General features: G+C 31.7%; 1 long non-coding RNA gene across 8 annotated transcripts in view; it reads right to left on the reverse strand.

Moving 5' to 3' along the window:
- LOC115934336 (uncharacterized) overlaps positions 1–17,863 on the reverse strand; it is a 1,028,101-nt gene that overhangs the window by 456,025 nt on the left and 554,213 nt on the right. The window lies entirely within an intron of this gene.

Genomic DNA, 17,863 nt, shown 5'->3' on the forward strand with positions numbered 1-17,863 from the left:
CAACATCATACACTATCTAAGAAGGATAGTATACACTACCCAACATCATACACTGTCTAAGAATGATAGTATACACTACCCAACATCATACACTATCTAAGAAGGATAGTATACACTACCCAACATCATACACTATCTAAGAAGGATAGTATACACTACCCAACATCATACACTATCTAAGAAGGATAGTATACACTACCCAACATCATACACTATCTAAGAATAATAGTATACACTACCCAACACCATACACTATCTAAGAAGGATAGCATACACTACCCAACATCATACACTATCTAAAAAGGATAGCATACACTACCCAACATCATACACTATCTAAGAAGGATAGTATACACTACCCAACACCATACACTATCTAAGAAGGATAGTATACACTATCCAACATCATACACTATCTAAGAAGGATAGCATACACTATCCAACATCATACACTATTTAAGAAGTATAGCATACACTATCGAACATCATACACTATCTAAGAAGGATAGTATACACAATCCAACATCATATACTATCTGAGAAGGATAGTATACATTATCCAACATCATATACTACCAAAGAAGGATAGTATACACTATCCAACATCATATACTATCTAAGAAGGATAGTATACACTATCCAACATCATATAATATCTAAGAAGGATAGTATAAACTATCCAACATCATATACTAAGAAGGATAGTATACACTATCCAACATCATATATAATCTAAGAAGGATAGTATACACTATCCAACATCATATACTACCTAAGAAGGATAGTATACACTATCCAACATCATATACTAAGAAGGATAGTATACACTATCCAACATCATATACAATCTAAGAAGGATAGTATACACTATCCAACATCATATACTATCTAAGAAGGATAGTATACACTATCCAACATCCTATACAATCTAAGAAGGATAGTATACACTACCCAACATCATATACAATCTAAGAAGGATAGTATACATTATCCAACATCATATACAATCTAAGAAGGATAGTATACACTATCCAACATCATATACTATCTAAGAAGGAGAGTATACACTATCCAACATCATATACTATCTAAGAAGGATAGTATACACTATCGAACATCATATACTATCTAAGAAGGATAGTATACACTATCCAATATCATATATTATCTAAGAAGGACAGTATACACTATCCAATATCATATACTATCTAAGAAGGAGAGTATACACTATCCAATATCATATACTATCTAAGAAGGACAGTATACGCTATCCAATATCATATACTATCTAAGAAGGATAGTATAGGCTATCCAATATCATATACTATCTAAGAAGGATAGTATACGCTATCCAACATCATATACTGTCTAAGAAGGATAGTATACGCTACCCAACACCATACACTATCTAAGAAGGATAGTATACGCTACCCAACATCATACACTATCTAAGAAGGATACTATAAACTACCGAACACCATACACTATCTAAGAAGGATAGTATACACTGCCCAACATCATAGACTATCTAAGAAGGATAGTATACACTACCCAACATCATACACTATCTAAGAAGGATAGCATACACTACCCAACATCATACACCATCTAAGAAGGATAGTATACACTACCCAACATCATACACCATCTAAGAAGGATAGTATACACTACCCAACATCATACACTATCTAAGAAGGATAGTATACACTACCCAACGTCATACACTATCTAAGAAGGATAGTATACACTATCCAACATCATACACTGTCTAAGAAGGATAGTATACACTATCCAAAATCATATACTATCTAAGAAGGATAGTATACACTATCCAACATCATATACTATCTAAGAAGGATAGTATACACTATCCAACATCATATACCATCTAAGAAGGATAGTATACACTATCCAACATCATATACTATCTAAAGAGTATAGTATACACTATCCAATATCATATACTATCTAAGAAGGATAGTATACACTATCCAATATCATATACTATCTAAGAAGGATAGTGTACACTATGCAATATCATATACTATCTAAGAAGGATAGTATACACTATGCAATATCATATACTATCAAAGAAGGATAGTATACACTATCCAACATCATACACTATCTAAGAAGGATAGTATACACTATCCAACATCATACACTATCTAAGAAGGATAGTATACACTATCCAACATCATATAATATCTACGAAGGATAGTATACACTATCCAACATCATATACTATCTAAGAAGGATAGTATACACTATCCAACATCATATACAATCTAAGAAGGATAGTATACACTATCCAACATCATATACTATCTAAGAAGGATAGTATACACTATCCAACATCATATACTATCTAAGAAGGATAGTATACACTATCCAACATCATATACTATCTAAGAAGGATAGTATACACTATCCAACATCATATACTAACTAAGAAGGATAGTATACAATATACAACATCATATACTATCTAAGAAGGATAGTATACACTATCCAACATCATATACAATCTAAGAAGGATAGTATACACTATCCAAAATCATATACTATCTAAGAAGGATAGTATACACTATCCAACATCATATACTATCTAAGAAGGATAGTATACACTATCCAACATCATATACTATCTAAGAAGTATAGTATACACTATCCAACATCATATACTATCTAAGAAGGATAGTATACACTATCCAAAATCATATACTATCTAAGAAGGATAGTATACACTATCCAACATCATATATTATCTAAGAAGGATAGTATACACTATCTAACATCATATACTATCTAAGAAGGATAGTATACACTATCCAACATCATATACTATCTAAGAAGGAAAGTATACACTATCCAACATCATATACTATCTAAGAAGGACAGTATACACTATCCAATATCATATACTAAGAAGGATAGTATACACTATCCAATATCATATTCTAAGAAGGATAGTATACACTATCCAATATCATATACTATCTAAGAAGGATAGTATACATGATCCAATATCATATACTATCTAAGAAGGATAGTATACACTATACAATATCATAAACTATCTAAGAAGGATAGTATACACTATCCAATATCTTATACTATCTAAGAAGGATAGTATACACTATCCAATGTCATATACTATCTAAGAAGGATACTATAACCTATCCAATATCATACACTATCTAAGAAGGATAGCATACACTATCCAACATCATACACTATCTAAGAAGGATAGCATACACTATCCAACATCATACACTATCTAAGAATGATAGCATACACTACCCAACATCATACACTATCTAAGAAGGATAGCATACACTACCCAACATCATACACTATCTAAGATGGATAGTATACAGTACCCAACATCATACACTATCTAAGAAGGATAGCATACACTACCCAACATCATACACAATCTAAGAAAGATAGTATACACTACCCAACATCATACACTGTCTAAGAATGATAGTATACACTACCCAACATCATACACTGTCTAAGAAGGATAGTATACACTACCCAACATAATACACTATCTAAGAAGGATAGTATACACTACCCAACTTCATACACTATCTAAGAAGGATAGTATACACTATCCAACATCATACACTAACTAAGAAGGATAGTATACACTATCCAACATCATACACTATCTAAGAAGGATAGTACACACTATCCAACATCATACACTATCTGAGAAGGATAGTATACACTATCCATCATCATACACTATCTGAGAAGGATAGTATACACTATACAACATAATACACTATCTGAGAAGGATAGTATACACTATCCAACATCATACAATATCTGAGAAGGATAGTATACACTATCCAACACCATAAACTACCTGAGAAGGATAGTATACACTATCCAACATCATACACAATCTGAGAAGGATAGTATACACTATCCAACATCATATACTATCTAAGAAGGATAGTATACACTATCCAACATCATATACTATCTAAGAAGGATAGTATACACTATCCAACATCATATACTATCTGAGAAGGATAGTATACGCTATCAAACATCATATACTATCTGAGAAGGATAGTATACACTATCCAACATCATATACTATCTGAGAAGGATAGTATACACTATCCAACATCATATATTATCTAAGAAGGATAGTATACACTATCCAACATCATATACTATCTAAGAAGGATAGTATACACTATCCAACATCATATACTATCTAAGAAGGATAGTATACACTATCCAACATCATATACTATCTAAGAAGAATAGTATACACTATCCAACATCATACACTATCCAAGAAGGATAGTATACACTACCCAACATCATACACTATCTAAGAAGCATAGTATACACTACCCAACATCATACTCTATCTAAGAAGGATAGTATACACTATCCAACATCATACACTATCTAAGAAGGATAGTATACACTATCCAACATCATACACTATCTAAGAAGGAGAGTATACACTATCCAACATCATATACAATCTAAGAAGGATAGTATACACTATCCAACATCATATACTATCTAAGAAGGATAGTATACACTATCCAACATCATATACAATCTAAGAAGGATAGTATACACTACCCAACATCGTATACAAACTAAGAAGGATAGTATACATTATCCAACATCATATACAATCTAAGAAGGATAGTATACACTATCCAACATCATATACTATCTAAGAAGGATAGTATACACTATCCAACATCATATACTATCTAAGAAGGATAGTATACACTATCCAACATCATATACTATCTAAGAAGGATAGTATACACCATCCAATATCATATATTATCTAAGAAGGACAGTATACACTATCCAATATCATATACTAACTAAGAAGGAGAGTATACACTATCCAATATCATATACTATCTAAGAAGGACAGTATACAGTATCCAATATCATATACTATCTAAGAAGGATAGTATAGGCTATCCAATATCATATACTATCTAAGAAGGATAGTATACGCTATCCAACATCATATACTGTCTAAGAAGGATAGTATACGCTACCCAACACCATACACTATCTAAGAAGGATAGTATACGCTACCCAACATCATACACTATCTAAGAAGGATAGTAGAAACTACCGAACACCATACACTATCTAAGAAGGATAGTATACACTGCCCAACATCATACACTATCTAAGAAGGATAGTATACACTACCCAACATCATACACTATCTAAGAAGGATAGCATACACTACCCAACATCATACACCATCTAAGAAGGATAGTATACACTACCCAACATCATACACCATCTAAGAAGGATAGTATAAACTACCCAACATCATACACTATCTAATAAGGATAGTATACACTACCCAACATCATACACTATCTAAGAAGGATAGTATACACCATCCAACATCATACACTGTCTAAGAAGGATAGTATACACTATCCAAAATCATATACTATCTAAGAAGGATAGTATACACTATCCAACATCATATACTATCTAAGAAGGATAGTATACACTATCCAACATCATATACCATCTAAGAAGGATAGTATACACTATCCAAAATCACATACTATCTAAGAAGGATAGTATACACTATCCAACATCATATACTATCTAAAGAGTATAGTATACACTATCCAATATCATATACTATCTAAGAAGGATAGTATACACTATCCAATATCATATACTATCTAAGAAGGATAGTGTACACTATGCAATATCATATACTATCTAAGAAGGATAGTATACACTATGCAATATCATATACTATCAAAGAAGGATAGTATACACTATCCAACATCATACACTATCTAAGAAGGATAGTATACACTATCCAACATCATGCACTATCTAAGAAGGATAGTATACACTATCCAACATCATATAATACCTACGAAGGATAGTATACACTATCCAACATCATATACTATCTAAGAAGGATAGTATACACTATCCAACATCATACACTATCTAAGAAGGATAGTATACACTACCCAACATCATACACTATCTAAGAAGGATAGTATACACTATCCAACATCATACACTATCTAAGAAGGATAGTATACACTACCCAACATCATACACAATCTAAGAAGGATAGTATACACTACCCAACATCATACACTATCTAAAAAGGATAGCATACACTACCCAATATCATACACTATCTAAGAAGGATAGCATACACTACCCAACATCATACACTATCTAAGAAGGATAGTATACACTATCCAACATCATAAACTATCTAAGAAGGATAGTATACACTATCCAACATCATACACTATTTAAGAAGGATAGCATACACTATCGAACATCATACACTATCAGAGAAGGATAGTATACACAATCCAACATCATATACTATCTAAGAAGGATAGTATACATTATCCAACATCATATACTACCAAAGAAGGATAGTATACACTATCCAACATCATATACTATATAAGAAGGATAGTATACACTATCCAACATCATATAATATCTAAGAAGGACAGTATAAACTATCCAACATCATATACTAAGAAGGATAGTATACACTATCCAACATCATATATAATCTAAGAAGGATAGTATACACTATCCAACATCATATACTATCTAAGAAGGATAGTATACACTATCCAACATCATATACTAAGAAGGATAGTATACACTATCCAACATCATATACAATCTAAGAAGGATAGTATACACTATCCAACATCATATACTATCTAAGAAGGATAGTATACACTATCCAACATCCTATACAATCTAAGAAGGATAGTATACACTACCCAACATCATATACAATCTAAGAAGGATAGTATACATTATCCAACATCATATACAATCTAAGAAGGATACTATACACTATCCAACATCATATACTATCTAAGAAGGAGAGTATACACTATCCAATATCATATACTATCTAAGAAGGATAGTATACAATATCCAACATCATATACTATCTAAGAAGGATAGTATACACTATCCAATATCATATATTATCTAAGAAGGACAGTATACACTATCCAATATCATATACTATCTAAGAAGGAGAGTATACACTATCCAATATCATATACTATCTAAGAAGGACAGTATACACTATCCAATATCATATACTATCTAAGAAGGATAGTATAGGCTATCCAATATCATATACTATCTAAGAAGGATAGTATACGCTATCCAACATCATATACTGTCTAAGAAGGATAGTATTCGCTACCCAACACCATACACTATCTAAGAAGGATAGTATACGCTACCCAACATCATACACTATCTAAGAAGGATAGTATAAACTACCGAACACCATGCACTATCTAAGAAGGATAGTATAAACTGCCCAACATCATACACTATCTAAGAAGGATAGTATACACTACCCAATATCATACACTATCTAAGAAGGATAGCATACACTACCCAACATCATACACCATCTAAGAAGGATAGTATACACTACCCAACATCATACACCATCTAAGAAGGATAGTATACACTACCCAACATCATACACTATCTAAGAAGGACAGTATACACTACCCAACATCATACACTATCTAAGAAGGATAGTATACACTATCCAACATCATACACTGTCTAAGAAGGATAGTATACACTATCCAAAATCATATACTATCTAAGAAGGATAGTATACACTATCCAACATCATATACTATCTAAGAAGGATAGTATACACTATCCAACATCATATACCATCTAAGAAGGATAGTATACACTATCCAAAATCACATACTATCTAAGAAGGATAGTATACACTATCCAACATCATATACTATCTAAAGAGTATAGTATACACTATCCAATATCATATACTATCTAAGAAGGATAGTATACACTATCCAATATCATATACTATCTAAGAAGGATAGTGTACACTATGCAATATCATATACTATCTAAGAAGGATAGTATACACTATGCAATATCATATACTATCAAAGAAGTATAGTATACACTATCCAACATCATACACTATCTAAGAAGGATAGTATACACTATCCAACATCATATAATATCTACGAAGGATAGTATACACTATCCAACATCATATACTATCTAAGAAGGATAGTATACACTATCCAACATCATATACAATCTAAGAAGGATAGTACACTCTCCAACATCATATACTATCTAAGAAGGATAGTATACACTATCCAACATCATATACTATCTAAGAAGGATAGTATACACTATCCAACATCATATACTATCTAAGAAGCATAGTATACACTATCCAACATCATATACTAACTAAGAAGGATAGTATACACTATACAACATCATATACTATCTAGGAAGGATAGTATACACTATCCAACATCATATACAATCTAAGAAGGATAGTATACACTATCCAAAATCATATACTATCTAAGAAGGATAGTATACACTATCCAACATCATATACTATCTAAGAAGGATAGTATACACTATCCAACATCATATACTATCTAAGAAGGATAGTATACACTATCCAACATCATATACTATCTAAGAAGGATAGTATACACTATCCAAAATCATATACTATCAAAGAAGGATAGTATACACTATCCAACATCATATATTATCGAAGAAGGATAGTATACACTATCTAACATCATATACTATCTAAGAAGGACAGTATACACTATCCAACATCATATACTCTCTAAGAAGGAAAGTATAAACTATCCAACATCATATACTCTCTAAGAAGGACTGTATACACTATCCAATATCATATACTATCTAAGAAGGACAGTATACACTATCCAATATCATATAATATCTAAGAAGGACAGTATACACTATCAAATATCATATACCATCTAAGAAGGACAGTATACACTATCCAATATCATATACTATCTAAGAAGGACAGTATACACTATTCAATATCATATACTATCTAAGAAGGATAGTATACACTATCCAATATCATATACTATCTAAGAAGGACAGTATACACTATCCAATATCATATACTAACTAAGAAGGACAGTATAAACTATCCAATACCATATACTATCTAAGAAGGATAGTATACACTATCCAATATCATGTAATATCTAACAAGGATAGTATACACTATCCAATATCATATACTATCTAAGAAGGATAGTATACACTATCCAATATCATATACTAAGAAGGATAGTATACACTATCCAATATCATATTCTAAGAAGGATAGTATACACTATCCAATATCATATACTATCTAAGAAGGATAGTATACACTATCCAATATCATATACTATCTAACAAGGATAGTATACACTATACAATATCACATACTATCTAAGAAGGATAGTATACACTATCCAATATCATATACTATCTAAGAAGGATAGTATACACTATCCAACGTCATATACTATCTAAGAAGGATAGCATACACTATCCAACATCATACACTATCTAAGAAGCATAGTATAAGTACCCAACATCATACACTATCTAAGAAAGATAGTATACACTACCCAACATCATACACTCTCTAAGAAGGATAGTATACACTACCGAACATCATACACTGTCTAAGAATGATAGTATACACTACCCAACATCATACACTATCTAAGAAGGATAGTATACACTACCCAACATCATACACTATCTAAGAAGGATAGTATACACTACCCAACATCATACACTATCTAAGAAGGATAGTATACACTATCCAACATCATACACTATCTAAGAAGGATAGTATACACTATCCAACATCATACACTATCTAAGAAGGATAGTATACACTATCCAACATCATACACTATCTAAGAAGGATAGTATACACTATCCAACATCACACCCAATCTGAGAAGGATAGTATACACTATCTAAAATCATACACTATCTGAGAAGGATAGTATACACTATCCAACATCATACACTATCTGAGAAGGATAGTATACACTATCCAACATCATACAATATCTGAGAAGGATAGTATACACTATCCAACATCATACACTATCTGAGAAGGATAGTATACACCATCCAACATCATACACAATCTGAGAAGGATAGTATACACTATCCAACATCATATACTATCTAAGAAGGATAGTATACACTATCCAACATCATATACTATCTGAGAAGGATAGTATACACTATCCAACATCATATACTATCTGAGAAGGATAGTATAAACTATCCAACATCATATACTATCTAAGAAGGATAGTATACACTATCCAACATCATATACTATCTAAGAAGGACAGGATACACTATCCAATATCATATACTATCTAAGAAGGATAGTATACACTATCCAATATCATGTACAGTCTAAGAAGGATAGTATACACTATCCAATATAATATACTATCTAAGAAGGATAGTATACACTATCCAATATCATATAATAAGAAGGATAGTATACACTATCCAATATCATATTCTAAGAAGGATAGTATACACTATCCAATATCATATTCTAAGAAGGATAGTATACACCATCCAATATCATATACTATCTCAGAAGGATAGTATACACTATCCAATATCATATACTATCTAAGAAGGATAGTATACACTATACAATATCATATACTATCTAAGAAGGATAGTATACACTATCCAATATCATATACTAACTAAGAAGGATAGTATACACTATCCAATGTCATATACTATCTAAGAAGGATAGTATACCCTATCCAACATCATACACTATCTAAGAAGGATAGCATACACTATCCAACATCATACACTATCTAAGAAGGATAGCATACACTATCCAACATCATACACTATCTAAGAAGAATAGCATACACTACCCAACATCATACACTATCTAAGAAGGATAGCATACACTACCCAACATCATACACTATCTAAGAAGGATAGTATACACTACCCAACATCATACACAATCTAGGAAGGATAGTATACACTACCCAACATCATACACTATCTAAGAAGGATAGCATACACTACCCAACATCATACACTATCTAAGAAGTATAGTATACACTACCCAACATCATACACTATCTAGGAAGGACAGTATACACCACGCAACATCATACACTATCTAAGAAGGATAGCATACACTACCCAACATCATACACTATCTAAGAAGGATAGTATACACTACCCAACATCATACACTATCTAGGAAGGATAGTATACACTACCCAACATCATACACTATCTAAGAAAGATAATATACAGTACCCAACATCATACACTATCTAAGAAGGATAGTATACACTACCCAACATCATACACTATCTAAGAAGGATAGTATACGCTACCCAACATCATACACTGTCTAAGAATGATAGTATACACTACCCAACATCATACACTATCTAAGAAGGATAGTATACACTACCCAACATCATACACTATCTAAGAAGGATAGTATACACTACCCAACATCATACACTATCTAAGAAGGATAGTATACACTACCCAACATCATATACTATCTAAGAAGGATAGTATACGCAATCCAACATCATATACTGTCTAAGAAGGATAGTATACGCTACCCAACACCATACACTATCTAAGAAGGATAGTATACGCTACCCAACATCATACACTATCTAAGAAGGATAGTATACACTACCCAACACCATACACTATCCAAGAAGGATAGTATACACTGCCCAACATCATACACTATCTAAGAAGGATAGTATACACTACCCAACATCATACACTATCTAAGAAGGATAGCAAACACTACCCAACATCAGACACCATCTAAGAAGGATAGTATACATTACCCAACATCATACACCATCTAAGAAGGATAGCATACACTACCCAACATCATACACTATCTAAGAAGGAGAGTATACACTACCCAACATCATACACTATCTAAGAAGGATAGTATACACTATCCAACATCATACACTGTCTAAGAAGGATAGTATACACTATCCAAAATCATATACTATCTAAGAAGGATAGTATACACTATCCAACATCATATACGATCTAAGAAGTGTAGTATACACTATCCAATATCAAATACTATCTAAGAAGGATAGTATACACTATCCAATATCATATACTATCTAAGAAGGATAGTGTACACTATGCAATATCATATACTATCTAAGAAGGATAGTATACACTATGCAATATCATATACTATCTAAGAAGGATAGTATACACTATCCAACATCATACACTATCTAAGAAGGATAGTATACACTATCCAACATCATACACTATCTAAGAAGGATAGTATACACTATCAAACATCATACACTATCTAAGAAGGATAGTATACACTATCTAACATCATACACTATCTAGTAAGGATAGTATACCCTATCCAACATCATACACTGTCTAAGAAGCATAGTATACACTATCCAACATCATACACTATCAAAGAATGATAGTATACACTTTGCAATATCATATATTAAGAAGGATAGTATACACTATACAATATCATATTCTAAGAAGTATAGTATACACTATCCAATATCATATACTATTTAAGTAGGATAGCATACACTACCCAACATCATACACTATCTAAGAAGGATAGTATACACTATCCAACATCATATACTATCTAAGAAGGATAGTATACACTATCCAACATCATATACTATCTAAGAAGGATAGTATACACTATCCAAAATCATACACTATTTAAGAAGGATAGTATACACTATCCAACATCATATATTATCTAAGAAGGATAGTATACACTATCCAACATCAAATACTATCTAAGAAGGATAGTATACACTATCCAACATCATATACTAGCTAAGAAGGATAGTATACACTATCCAACATCATATACTATCTAAGAAGGACAGTATACCCTATCCAATATCATATACTATCTAAGAAGGACAGTATACACTATCCAATATCATATACTATCTAAGAAGGACAGTATACACTATCCAATATCATATACTATCTAAGAAGGACAGTATACACTATCCAATATCATATACTATCTAAGAAGGACAGTATACACTATCCAATATCATATACTATCTAAGAAGGACAGTATACACTATCCAATATCATATACTATCTAAGAAGGATAGTATACACTATCCAATATCATATACTATCTAAGAAGGATAGTATACACTATCCAATATCATTTACTATCTAAGAAGGATAGTATACACTATCCAATATCATATACTATCTAAGAAGGATAGTATACACTATCCAATATCATATAATAAGAAGGATAGTATACACTATCCAATATCATATTCTAAGAAGGATAGTATACACTATCCAATATCATATACTATCTAAGAAGGATAGTATACACTATCCAATATCATATACTATCTAAGAAGGATAGTCTACACTAGACAATATCATATACTATCTAAGAAGGATAGTATACACTATCCAATATCATATACTATCTAAGAAGGATAGTATACACTATCCAATGCCATATACTATCTAAGAAGGATAGTATACCCTATCCAATATAATACACTTTCTAAGAAGGATAGCATACACTATCCAACATCATACACTATCTAAGAAGGATAGCATACACTATCCAACATCATACACTATCTAAGAAGGATAGCATACACTACCCAACATCATACACCATCTAAGAAGGATAGTATACACTACCCAACATCATACACCATCTAAGAAGGATAGTATACACTGCCCAACATCATACACTATCTAAGAAGGATAGCATACACTACCCAACATCATACACCATCTAAGAAGGATAGTATACACTACCCAACATCATACACCATCTAACAAGGATAGTATACACTACCCAACATCATACACTATCTAAGAAGGATAGTATACACTACCCAACATCACACACTATCTAAGAAGGATAGTATACACTATCCAACATCATACACTGTCTAAGAAGGATAGTATACACTATCCAAAATCATATACTATCTAAGAAGGATAGTATACACTATCCAACATCATATACCATCTAAGAAAGATAGTATACACTATCCAACATCATATACTATCTAAGAAGGATAGTATACACTATCCAAAATCATATACTATCTAAGAAGGATAGTATACACTATCCAACATCATATACTATCTAAGAAGGACAGTATACACTTTGCAATATCATATACTATCTAAGAAGGATAGTATACACTGTGCAATATCATATACTATCTAAGAAGGATAGTATACACTATCCAACATCATACACTATCTAAGAAGGATAGTATACACTATCCAACATCATACACTATGTAAGAAGGATAGTATACACTATCCAACATCATACACTATCTAAGAAGGATAGTATACACTATCCAACATCATACACTGTCTAAGAAGCATAGTATACACTATCCAACGTCATATACTATGTAAGAATGATAGTATACACTTTGCAATATCATATATTAAGAAGGATAGTATAAACTATACAATATCATATTCTAAGAAGGATAGTATACACTATCCAATATAATATACTATCTAAGAAGGATAGCATACACTACCCAACATCATACACTACCTAACAAGGATAGCATACACTATCCAACATCATATACTATCTAAGAAGGATAGTATACACTATCCAACATCATATACTATCTAAGAAGCATAGTATACACTATCCAAAATCATATACTATCTAAGAAGTATAGTATACACTATCCAACATCATATACTATCTAAGAAGGATAGTATAAACTATACAACATCATACACTATCTAAGAAGGATAGTATACACTATCCAAAATCATATACTATCTAAGAAGGATAGTATACACTATCCAACATCATATACTATCTAAGAAGTATAGTATACACTATCCAATATCATATACTATCTAAGAAGGATAGTATAAACTATCCAAAATCGTATACTATCTAAGAAGGATAGTGTACACTATGCAATATCATATACTATCTAAGAAGGATAGTATACACTATGCAATATCATATATTATCTAAGAAGGATAGTATACACTATCCAAAATCATATACTATCTAAGAAGTATAGGATACACTATCCAACATCATATACTATCTAAGAAGGATAGTATAAACTATACAACATCATACACTATCTAAGAAGGATAGTATACACTATCCAACATCACACACTATCTAAGAAGGATAGTATACACTATCCAACATCATATAATATCTAAGAAGGAAAGTATACACTATCCAACATCATATACTATCTAAGAAGGACAGTATACACTATCCAACATCATATACTATCTAAGAATGACAGTATACACTATCCAATATCATATACTATCTAAGAAGGACAGTATACACTATCCAATATCATATACTATCTAAGAAGGACAGTATACACTATCCAATATCATATACTATCTAAGAAGGACAGTATACACTATCCAATATCATATACTATCTAAGAACGACAGTATACACTATCCAATATCATATACTATCTAAGAAGGATAGTATACACTATCCAATATCATATACTATCTAAGAAGGACAGTATACACTATCCAATATCATATACTATCTAAGAAGGATAGTATACACTATCCAATATAATATACTATCTAAGAAGTATAGTATACACTATCCAATATCATGTACTATCTAAGAAGGATAGTATACACTATCCAATATCATATACTATCTAAGAAGGATAGTATACACTATCCAATATCATATATTAAGAAGGATAGTATACACTATCCAATATCATATTCTAAGAAGGATAGTATACACTATCCAATATCATATACTATCTAAGAAGGATAGTATACACTATCCAATATCATACACTATCTAGGAAGGATAGTATACACTACCCAACATCATACACTATCTAAGAAGGATAGTATACAGTACACAACATCATACACAATCTAAGAAGGATAGTATACACTACCCAACATCATACACTATCTAAGAAGGATAGTATACACTAGCCAACATCATACACTGTCTAAGAATGATAGTACACACTACCCAACATCATACACTATCTAAGAAGGACAGTATACACTACCCAACATCATACACTATCTAAGAAGGATAGTATACACTACCCAACATCATACACTATCTAAGAAGGATAGTATACACTATCCAACATCATACACTATCTAAGAAGGATAGTATACACTATCCAACATCATACACTATCGAAGAAGGATAGTATACACTATCCAACATCATACACTATCTGAGAAGGATAGTACACACTATCCAACATCATACACTATCTGAGAAGGATAGTATACGCTACCCAACACCATACACTATCTAAGAAGGATAGTATACGCTACCCAACACCATACACTATCTAAGAAGGATAGTATACCCTACCCAACACCATACACTATCTAAGAAGGATAGTATACACTACCCAACATCATACACTATCGAAGAAGGATAGTATACACTGCCCAACATCATACACTATCTAAGAAGGATAGCATACACTGCCCAACATCATACACCATCTAAGAAGGATAGTATACACTACCCAACATCATACACCATCTAAGAAGGATAGTATACACTACCCAACATCATACACTATCTAAGAAGGATAGTATACACTACCCAACATCATACACTAAGAAGGATAGTATACACTATCCGACATCATACACTGTCTAAGAAGGATAGTATACACTATCCAAAATCATATACTATCTAAGAAGGATAGTATACACTATCCAACATCATATACTACCTAAAAAGGATAGTATACACTATCCAACATCATATACTATCTAAGAAGGATAGTATACACTATCCAAAATCATATACTATCTAAGAAGGATAGTATACACTATCCAACATCATATACTATCCAACAAGTATAGTATACACTATCCAATATCATATACTATCTAAGAAGGATAGTATACACTATCCAATATCATATACTATCTAAGAAGGATAGTGTACACTATGCAATATCATATACTATCTAAGAAGGATAGTATACACTGTGCAATATCATATACTAAGAAGGATAGTATACACTATCCAACATCATACACTATCTAAGAAGGATAGTATACACTACCCAACATCATACACTATCTAAGAAGGATAGTATACACTACCCAACATCATACACTATCTAAGAAGGATAGTATACACTACCCAACATCATACACTATCTAAGAAGGATAGTATACACTACCCAACATCATACACTGCCTAAAAAGGATAGCATACATTACCCAACATCATACACTATCTAAGAAGGATAGTATACACTACCCAACATCATACACTATCTAAGAAGGATAGTATACACTATCCAACATCATACACTATCTAAGAAGGATAGTATACACTATCCAACATCATACACTATTTAAGAAGGATAGTATACACTATCCAACATCATACACTATCTAAGAAGGATAGTATACACAATCCAATATCATATACTATCTAAGAAGGATAGTATACACTATCCAACATCATATACTACCTAAGAAGGATAGTATACACTATCCAACATCATATACTATCCAAGAAGGATAGTATACACTATCCAACATCATATAATATCAAAGAAGGATAGTATACACTACCCAACATCATATAATAAGAAGGATAGTATACACTATGCAACATCATATATAATCTAAGAAGGATAGTATACACTATCCAACATCATATAGTATCTAAGAAGGATAGAATACACTATCCAACATCATATACTAAGAAGGATAGTATACACTATCCAAAATCATATACAATCTAAGAAGGATAGTATACACTACCCAACATCATATACAATCTAAGAAAGATAGTATACATTATCCAACATCATATACAATCTAAGAAGGATAGTATACACTA

This window comes from Gorilla gorilla, chromosome 3 (assembly GCF_029281585.2).
Source record: "Gorilla gorilla gorilla isolate KB3781 chromosome 3, NHGRI_mGorGor1-v2.1_pri, whole genome shotgun sequence".
Classification (NCBI taxonomy): domain Eukaryota; kingdom Metazoa; phylum Chordata; class Mammalia; order Primates; family Hominidae; genus Gorilla; species Gorilla gorilla.